Source organism: Rutilus rutilus (genome assembly GCF_951802725.1).
Source record: "Rutilus rutilus genome assembly, chromosome: 7".
NCBI classification, from domain to species: domain Eukaryota; kingdom Metazoa; phylum Chordata; class Actinopteri; order Cypriniformes; family Leuciscidae; genus Rutilus; species Rutilus rutilus.
Window position 1 is genome coordinate 48,629,166 of NC_140221.1, and position 10,000 is coordinate 48,639,165.

The 10,000-nt window shown below is 40.9% G+C and overlaps 1 protein-coding gene across 2 annotated transcripts in view; it reads left to right on the forward strand.

Moving 5' to 3' along the window:
- The window catches only part of trabd2a (TraB domain containing 2A), a 56,963-nt gene that overhangs the window by 36,668 nt on the left and 10,295 nt on the right, over positions 1 to 10,000 (forward strand). The window lies entirely within an intron of this gene.

Consider the following 10,000-nt stretch of genomic DNA (forward strand, 5'->3'; position numbering starts at 1 on the left):
GAGTTTCTCATCTCAGAGTTTCACATCTCACAGTTTCTCATCTCAGCGTTTCACATCTCAGAGTTTCTCATCTCAGAGTTTCACATCTCACAGTTTCACATCTCAGAGTTTCACATCTCACAGTTTCACATCTCAGAGTTTCTCATCTCAGAGTTTCACATCTCAGAGTTTCTCATCTCAGAGTTTCACATCTCAGAGTTTCTCATCTCAGAGTTTCACATCTCACAGTTTCACATCTCAGAGTTTCACATCTCACAGTTTCACATCTCAGAGTTTCTCATCTCAGAGTTTCACATCTCAGAGTTTCACATCTCAGCGTTTCACATCTCAAAGTTTCTCATCTCAGAGTTTCTCATCTCAGAGTTTCACATCTCAGAGTTTCTCATCTCAGAGTTTCACATCTCAAAGTTTCACATCTCAGAGTTTCACATCTCAGAGTTTCACATCTCAGAGTTTCACATCTCAGCGTTTCACATCTCAAAGTTTCTCATCTCAGAGTTTCACATCTCAGAGTTTCACATCTCAGAGTTTCTCATCTCAGAGTTTCACATCTCACAGTTTCTCATCTCAGCGTTTCACATCTCAGAGTTTCTCATCTCAGAGTTTCACATCTCACAGTTTCACATCTCAGAGTTTCACATCTCACAGTTTCACATCTCAGAGTTTCACATCTCACAGTTTCTCATCTCAGAGTTTCACATCTCAGAGTTTCACATCTCACAGTTTCACATCTCAGAGTTTCACATCTCACAGTTTCACATCTCAGAGTTTCACATCTCACAGTTTCTCATCTCAGAGTTTCACATCTCAGAGTTTCTCATCTCAGAGTTTCACATCTCACAGTTTCACATCTCAGAGTTTCACATCTCACAGTTTCACATCTCAGAGTTTCTCATCTCAGAGTTTCACATCTCAGAGTTTCACATCTCAGCGTTTCACATCTCAAAGTTTCTCATCTCAGAGTTTCTCATCTCAGAGTTTCACATCTCAGAGTTTCTCATCTCAGAGTTTCACATCTCAAAGTTTCTCATCTCAGAGTTTCACATCTCAGAGTTTCACATCTCAGCGTTTCACATCTCAAAGTTTCTCATCTCAGAGTTTCTCATCTCAGAGTTTCACATCTCAGAGTTTCTCATCTCAGAGTTTCACATCTCAAAGTTTCTCATCTCAGCGTTTCACATCTCACAGTTTCACATCTCAGAGTTTCACATCTCACAGTTTCACATCTCAGAGTTTCACATCTCACAGTTTCACATCTCAGAGTTTCTCATCTCAGCGTTTCACATCTCAGCGTTTCACATCTCAGCGTTTCACATCTCAGCGTTTCACATCTCAGAGTTTCTCAGAGTTTCACATCTCAGCGTTTCACATCTCAGAGTTTCACATCTCAGAGTTTCACATCTCAGCGTTTCACATCTCAGAGTTTCACATCTCAGAGTTTCTCATCTCAGAGTTTCACATCTCAGAGTTTCTCATCTCAGAGTTTCACATCTCAGAGTTTCACATCTCAGAGTTTCACATCTCAGCGTTTCACATCTCAGAGTTTCACATCTCAGAGTTTCACATCTCAGAGTTTCACATCTCAGCGTTTCACATCTCAGAGTTTCACATCTCAGAGTTTCACATCTCAGCGTTTCACATCTCAGCGTTTCACATCTCAGAGTTTCACATCTCAGAGTTTCACATCTCAGCGTTTCACATCTCAGAGTTTCACATCTCAGAGTTTCTCATCTCAGCGTTTCACATCTCAGAGTTTCACATCTCAGAGTTTCACATCTCAGCGTTTCACATCTCAGCGTTTCACATCTCAGCGTTTCACATCTCAGAGTTTCTCATCTCAGAGTTTCACATCTCAGAGTTTCACATCTCAGAGTTTCACATCTCAGCGTTTCACATCTCAGAGTTTCTCATCTCAGAGTTTCACATCTCAGCGTTTCACATCTCAGCGTTTCACATCTCAGCGTTTCACATCTCAGAGTTTCACATCTCAGAGTTTCACATCTCAGAGTTTCACATCTCAGAGTTTCACATCTCAGAGTTTCACATCTCAGAGTTTTACATCTCAGCGTTTCACATCTCAGAGTTTCACATCTCAGAGTTTCACATCTCAGCGTTTCACATCTCAGAGTTTCTCATCTCAGAGTTTCACATCTCAGCGTTTCACATCTCAGCGTTTCACATCTCAGTTTCACATCTCAGCGTTTCACATCTCAGCGTTTCACATCTCAGCGTTTCACATCTCAGTTTCACATCTCAGCGTTTCACATCTCAGAGTTTCACATCTCAGAGTTTCACATCTCAGCGTTTCACATCTCAGAGTTTCTCATCTCAGAGTTTCACATCTCAGCGTTTCACATCTCAGAGTTTCACATCTCAGCGTTTCTCATCTCAGCGTTTCTCATCTCAGCGCTTCACATCTCAGCGTTTCACATCTCAGCGTTTCACATCTCAGCGTTTCACATCTCAGAGTTTCACATCTCAGCGTTTCTCATCTCAGCGCTTCACATCTCAGCGTTTCACATCTCAGCGTTTCACATCTCAGAGTTTCACATCTCAGCGTTTCTCATCTCAGAGTTTCACATCTCAGCGTTTCTCATCTCAGAGTTTCACATCTCAGCGTTTCACATCTCAGAGTTTCTCATCTCAGCGTTTCTCATCTCAGCGTTTCACATCTCAGCGTTTCACATCTCAGAGTTTCACATCTCAGCGTTTCACATCTCAGAGTTTCACATCTCAGCGTTTCTCATCTCAGAGTTTCACATCTCAGCGTTTCACATCTCAGAGTTTCACATCTCAGAGTTTCTCATCTCAGCGTTTCTCATCTCAGCGTTTCACATCTCAGAGTTTCTCATCTCAGAGTTTCACATCTCAGCGTTTCACACCTCAGAGTTTCTCATCTCAGAGTTTCTCATCTCAGCGTTTCACATCTCAGAGTTTCTCATCTCAGAGTTTCACATCTCAGCGTTTCACATCTCAGAGTTTCTCATCTCAGCGTTTCACATCTCAGAGTTTCTCATCTCAGCGTTTCACATCTCAGAAGTTTCTCATCTCAGCGTTTCACATCTCAGAGTTTCTCATCTCAGCGTTTCACATCTCAGAGTTTCACATCTCAGCGTTTCTCATCTCAGAGTTTCTCATCTCAGCGTTTCACATCTCAGAGTTTCTCATCTCAGAGTTTCACATCTCAGCGTTTCACATCTCAGAGTTTCTCATCTCAGCGTTTCACATCTCAGAAGTTTCACATCTCAGAGTTTCACATCTCAGAGTTTCACATCTCAGAGTTTCACATCTCAGAGTTTCACATCTCAGCGTTTCACATCTCAGCGTTTCACATCTCAGCGTTTCACATCTCAGCGTTTCACATCTCAGCGTTTCACATCTCAGAGTTTCTCATCTCAGCGTTTCACATCTCAGAAGTTTCACATCTCAGAGTTTCACATCTCAGAGTTTCACATCTCAGCGTTTCTCATCTCAGCGTTTCACATCTCAGCGTTTCACATCTCAGCGTTTCACATCTCAGAGTTTCTCATCTCAGCGTTTCACATCTCAGCGTTTCACATCTCAGCGTTTCAAATCTCAGCGTTTCACATCTCAGCATTTCGTAACTCAGCGTTTCACATCTCAGCATTTCAAATCTCAGCGTTTCACATCTCAGCATTTCGTAACTCAGCGTTTCTCATCTCAGCGTTTCACATCTCAGCGTTTCACATCTCAGAGTTTTACATCTCAGCGTTTCACATCTCAGAGTTTCTCATCTCAGCGTTTCACATCTCAGCGTTTCACATCTCAGAGTTTTACATCTCAGCGTTTCACATCTCAGAGTTTCTCATCTCAGCGTTTCAAATCTCAGCGTTTCAAATCTCAGAGTTTCTCATCTCAGCGTTTCACATCTCAGCGTTTCACATCTCAGCATTTCGTAACTCAGCGTTTCACATATCAGCGCTTCACATCTCAGCGTTTCACATCTCAGAGTTTCACACTCTGGCATCTCAAGACTTGTGTGTGTCCAGATCACGACTGTTGTGATTCTCCATTCTTCTGTAGAGATGCAGGTGGTAGATCTCACTCTTTCTCCCTCGAGATAAACTCCATCAGTGTGTTTAACCGGTAGATTCTGACGAATGAATGATCTTCTATAGACTCTGGAATTCTCTCTCTCTTTCATTATAATTCGGGCATCACGCAGGTTTGCCGTCTTTATAGAGGAGTGTGGAGCGGATCTGCTGTCAGATGTTATCTGTATATCTGCCCTCATGTGTGAGGAAAACATCTGGTGTGTGTTCAGACGGGGAGAGATCGGCAGGATTTCTGTCATAGTTCAAGTTTTACATGGTTTTATTCAAGATTTTGTATGTAGATGAATATTTTTAATTATCTGTGAAGCAGTGGATTTTAATGTGCTCTTGTTGTTCTAATGAATTGTTCATTTTCTAATATTTATTTGCTGCTCACTGTTTAATATTTGCTGTTTGGGAGCTGACGCGTTTGTGAATGAACTTAAATCAGGTTCTCGTTCGGCTCTTTAAGTGCAGATAATGTTTTATTACTATTTTAATAACTCAAGCCGCACTAGTAAATGTGTATATAGGGCCTGAAACTAACTTTTTGCCACACCTGCCAATGGCCAGTGACTTAAAATGGACCAGCCATGAAACAGAGATTAATCCTTATAAAAGTAAGAAAAGTTAAGAGCAGTGAATGATTTTCTTTGTATTTTGTTGTTTATTTACATTGAAGTGTCATGAAACCCCCCTGTTTTATGCTGGTCGTTCACCTCAGAGTTGGAAAACTAAAATGTAAACCTGTGGAAAAGTGGGAGTGTAGAGGGTGGAAAAAGGGAGACAACAACCAATAAAACACAGACCTGCAACACTCGTTATACAGACACATGAATATTAAAATATGACCTAGGAGAGAAAAAAAAACTGAGTTGAAGGTTAAAATCTAATCTAACCCTATAAAACAAACGAGGCCAAAACGAGGGAGAAACGCGGAAGAACATTTGAAAGGTCTAATAATAATATTTCATTACATTTACGAGCACTACAGTCTCTGAACAAATGACGCATCAGTTTAACACAGAAAGAATAAAAGGCTTAGTTACTTTTTATCCATTGCTCTTTGAATTGTCAATCTACATTGTTTCCTGTGTGTCAGAATAATTCCTCGTGTCGTCGCGTTCATGATCAGACGTACGGCTGTATCAGTGTCCTTATTTGCACACATATTTCATTTGAAGAAGACATGTGCACACACACGGTGCTGGTTCATGTTTAGAGAACTAGAGTAAATGATATATGTCCATATAAACTTCCGTATATGAACGATATGATCCGCGTTGCGAGCGTTGTTGAACTCTCACGCTCCGCATGTTGTTTGAATTCTCCGCTGTAATGCGATGATCTCATGCGTAATCCAGCGCAGTGATTGGATTGAACGAGCTCTTTCTCATGAATAAATGCAGAGATTATCTCGAGGGTCAGCTGACGTAGAATCGTGCCACAGCCAATCACACACTCCGAAGGCTCGTTTCTACCTCACATTCCCTGACGCTGCTTCTACTTTGCTTTTCAACCTTGAAGATCGAAATTGCTCAGAAGAAAAAAAAAAAAAATCCACTTATAGATAACATTTATGAGTGCATTTAGTGTTTTCAGTGATGTGCATCCTGTACATATCTGTTCACATCTCCAAAAATGTGTTTTGGGGTTTCATGACCCTTTAAAATCTTTAAGACACACTGCACAGATCCAGTATACTGATACACATGCATGTTCTTTCTCAACTGTTTACCTTCACTTGGACATAACTGACTGTATACGTGTAGAATTGCCAAGACGGGCATTTGTTTGAATATGTCTATACAAATGCCAGAGGATGTGAAAGTCAAGTCAAGTCACATTTATTTATATAGTGCTTTTTACAACACAGAGTGTTTCAAAGCAGCTTTACAGAGATAACAGGACAATAATGCAACAAAGTTTGTTTCTGCTGTCCAGCAGATCTAGAAGAAAATAGCGTCACAGTCCAGCTGAAGAAAGTTCTGTGACGGATAGAGAGCTTCAGGTGTTTGGACACACACTGTGCGCGAGTAACGAAATGAGCTCCTTTCGTGTCTCTTACGCCTGAATATTTAGATTGTCGAGGCTGAAACTTCCGTGAGGATGCAGCGCTGGCCCACGTGTCCTTCACTTTTGTTTACATTGATGTTCTCACAATCTTGCATCGTTAATTCATAAAAATGTTGACACTGTTTCATATACTTTAGTGCTTGGCGAGTGTTCGTTTTCGGTCCTGTGTGTGTGTGTGTGTGTATAAAACGCTGGATTGACCAACACAACTGTGAGTTTAATGATGTGCTGTCGTGTTCAGCGGTTGTTCTCTGAGTCTCTGCTTCTCCTTCTGGAACTCGAGTCTCTCCAGAACGTTTATTTTACAGACTGACAGCGGGTCGTTTTTCAGCGAGCGCAGGACTGATCTCTCAGCTCTCAAGCTCTTCGTGTTAAAGGATGCTAACCGCCAGTAAACATTCCTCCGCGGATACGACTCGCCAACAATTCCAACAAAAATACCACAGAATTGTAAAAACGTGTTGAAGTTGTTGTGAGCCGGTCGCCCACTTATCAGCTGATCTCGAGTCTCAGACGATCTAAAGAGGTTTTCAGGTCGCCTTCAGCAATAACAAGATTCTGAATTCCCTGTGACTTATGAAGTTTCCTTCATGACTTCAGATTTGGACGCAGCGAGTATTAATGAGAGCGCTGAAATAACACTGGGAGATTTTATTTGGCTTCGCTTCTTTGTTGGACTTTATACAGCGTTTACCTCCAGCACCACAACTAATAGGAAGAGAAAAAAAAAGCCTAAACTCCAGCGTCCAACAACAACTAACCATTCATTTCACCTTATTAAAGATCCAGGGTGTGTCCTTGGACGCTCTTTGTATCGAACATATTTCCGACTTGTGCATTCATGCATTTTTCTAGTGCATTTTTAATGGGAATAGCATCAGACATACAGCCTTTTTCCAGTGCAGGTAACTCTAGAAATGTGCTCAGATGACTTTATGAGGCTCAGTTCTGAAAATATATAAACTCCAGGACAAGAATATTTTAAGATTAACAGTTTCCCTTCATGCTGAACTCGCTGCATGAGTCAAAATGCCCATTTTTAGTTTTATTTGCTCTGATGCGGCAGTACATGATTATTTCACCGGGTTCATCTCTGGTCCTGGAACATTAGCATCTCCTCTACACTGCAAACAATGCTTTTCTTACTTAGAAATTGTGTCTTGTTTCCAGTCCAAATATCTAAACATTCTTAAATCAAGATGCATTTACTAAAGTAGTGAAATGGCATAGGATATTATGTCTCGTTTTCTGAGGGAAATAAATCACAAATAAGTGAGTTTTTGCATATCTACCAATGATCTTGTTTCTGTTTGAATTAAAAAAAAAAATCTTAACCAATTGGCAGATAATTTAGCTTTTTATAAGCAACAACTCACTTAATTTTGATTTATTTCCCCAGAAATCAAGACATAATATCTTATGGCATTTTACTCATTAGTAAATGCATCTTGATTTAAGAATTTTTAGATATTTGGACTGGAAACAAGACCAAAGTTCTTAGTTTAGTTTGCTCTGGTTTGTCCTGATCTCGGGTCAGTCAAAGGTTAGCGCCGGAGCCGGGATGTCCGGGATGGTAAATACCAAAGCTCATTCTCTCAGACACGGGCGAGTCTGAACATTTTCAACATAATTAGCACCTTTACTGAGTTTAGGGGTTTCTTAACTGATGGCATCAGATAATAGTCACAGGCTAATGATAGTAATAGAGTGTGTAATAATGTGTAATCATACGCTTCCTCTTCTTGTTCTTCAGCGAGTTTAATTCCAGATGAATCGCTTGTTGTGTTTCTCACTTTGCATTAAAGCGTCTGCTGAACGAATACATGTAAATGTAAATCCGTGTCTGTGGACGAAGACGAATGACGCCCGTGGTTTCGTAAGTCCATAATCTGCCCTTGAGCGGAGGATAAATCTCAGAGCGATGAGACGCGAGACGAGCATTAGCTGGAAACGTCCTCTCCGGTTTCTGAGTCTGAGGTTTCTGTGGGGGAATGAAACGGATTTCTCTTATTGAAAACAGCAGCATCTGCTTAATATTAATATTCTGCTTAATTAAACGAGGCCTAAGACCACACTAAAAAATGCTGGGTTGTTTTAACCCAATTTCTCACGCAGTATTTTTGTCTTGTTTCCAAGAATTCTAAGAATGTTTAGATATTTTGGACTGGAAACAAGACAAATATACTGAGTAAGAACAGCATTTTTTGCAGTGTAGTGATTCAGTAAAGAATCTTGAATCTTGTTTGTCCATATTTGACCCAAATTTGGGTTGAAACACATACAGTAGCATTTTTTTAGAGTGCAGTTAATGTTGTCAATCACTGTGTTCATCAGTAGATGTGTGTGTTCAGGGAGATTTCCACACACCGGCGCGTTTATTTACCCAGCACGCACCTCTCCGCTCCAGCTCAACTTCTCTAATATAAATATGATGGCGTATGGAAAAGAAGCCGTGCATTTGCTCTAATAATTGGAGTGAAGGCTGAAGGACACAGGCGTCTTTCTGGACTCTGAAAGGACGTGTGTGTGTGTGTGTGTGTGTGTGTGTGTGTGTCAGCATGAATGCGCTCAGTATAACGCCGAGCCAACGGCCCCTTAAGAAAACAAGCGCTAAAAGCCTGAGCTCAGGAAGTTTTGAATAAAAGCTTTTAGGGTGTTTTAGGCTTATCTCAGCCGTCCATCATCGACACGCGACTCAACAACTCGCTCACCGATCAATACGGCCATTCAGGGGTGCGTTTCCCTGCAGCCCGCGGGACGACTCCGATCTCCAACCTGGAGAATATTCTGAATGTTCTGATCCAGTCTGACCTCTGACCTGTAATGCCTGGATCATAATCACACACTGTTCGTGGGCCAGAGGAGAACTGAGACTGAGTCTGGTTTCTCCATTCTGTCACTGATGGAGTTTGTGTTGTTGCCACTGTCGCCTCTGGCTTCATTAGTTGAGGACATGTAATTTAATATTCCACAATATTAATGCATTGACAGCATTATATGAGAACTGAGCTGAGCTGGACGATGACATCGCGGTTTTTCTCCAGAACGGCTTATTAATGAACTAAATTAATAACTTTTTCTCAACAGAAATGAAGCATCACTGAACTGACTTAAGCTGGACTGAGACGCTATTCTCTTCTGGAAACAAACTTTGTTATCTCTGTAAAGCTGCTCTGAAACTCTCTGTGTTGTAAAAAGTGCTGTATAAATAAAGCTGACTTGACAACGATGAAACTCGTGCCTAAAGTCCCCATGAAATCAAAACGGACAATTGCTGATTGTTTACGTGGAATATTGCAGTGTTTATTCTGAATGGTTTATGGGTGCACATCATTATTGTGTTAATAATGTTGAATGAGAATCAGTTCCTCTTGCAGCCTCTCTTCTCTTCTCTGATGATGTGGGCGGGGCTATAACCTGTCACTCACATGAGATCAGCCAATAGCAAACCACAACCATCCAATCAATTCCCCACAGACACAATCAAGCCCCGCCCACATCCAAAACAACTGAAAGCTGTTCATTATTTAGTCACGTTTACATGCATTATGTAATCAGCACATACTTTACTCCCGGAGGCTAAACATGCGATTCATTCAGCAGATTAATTTCTCTGCAATGCTTCTGTAATGAACATGTTCTCTGAAGACTTCCCTGCAAAACATCCTGTTCTTCCTCAGTGTTTCGGTCTCGTTCTCCAGCACTAATATCTGAACATTCTCACATCAAGACACATTTACTGGAGAAGAAGCAGTGACTGAAGATATTAAGACTTGATTAATGAAAGATGAATAAAAATGAAGTGAGTTTGAGTTTAAAACAAGAACTAATATCTGCCAGTGGAGTCAGAAAAATAATCTCATTTTCAC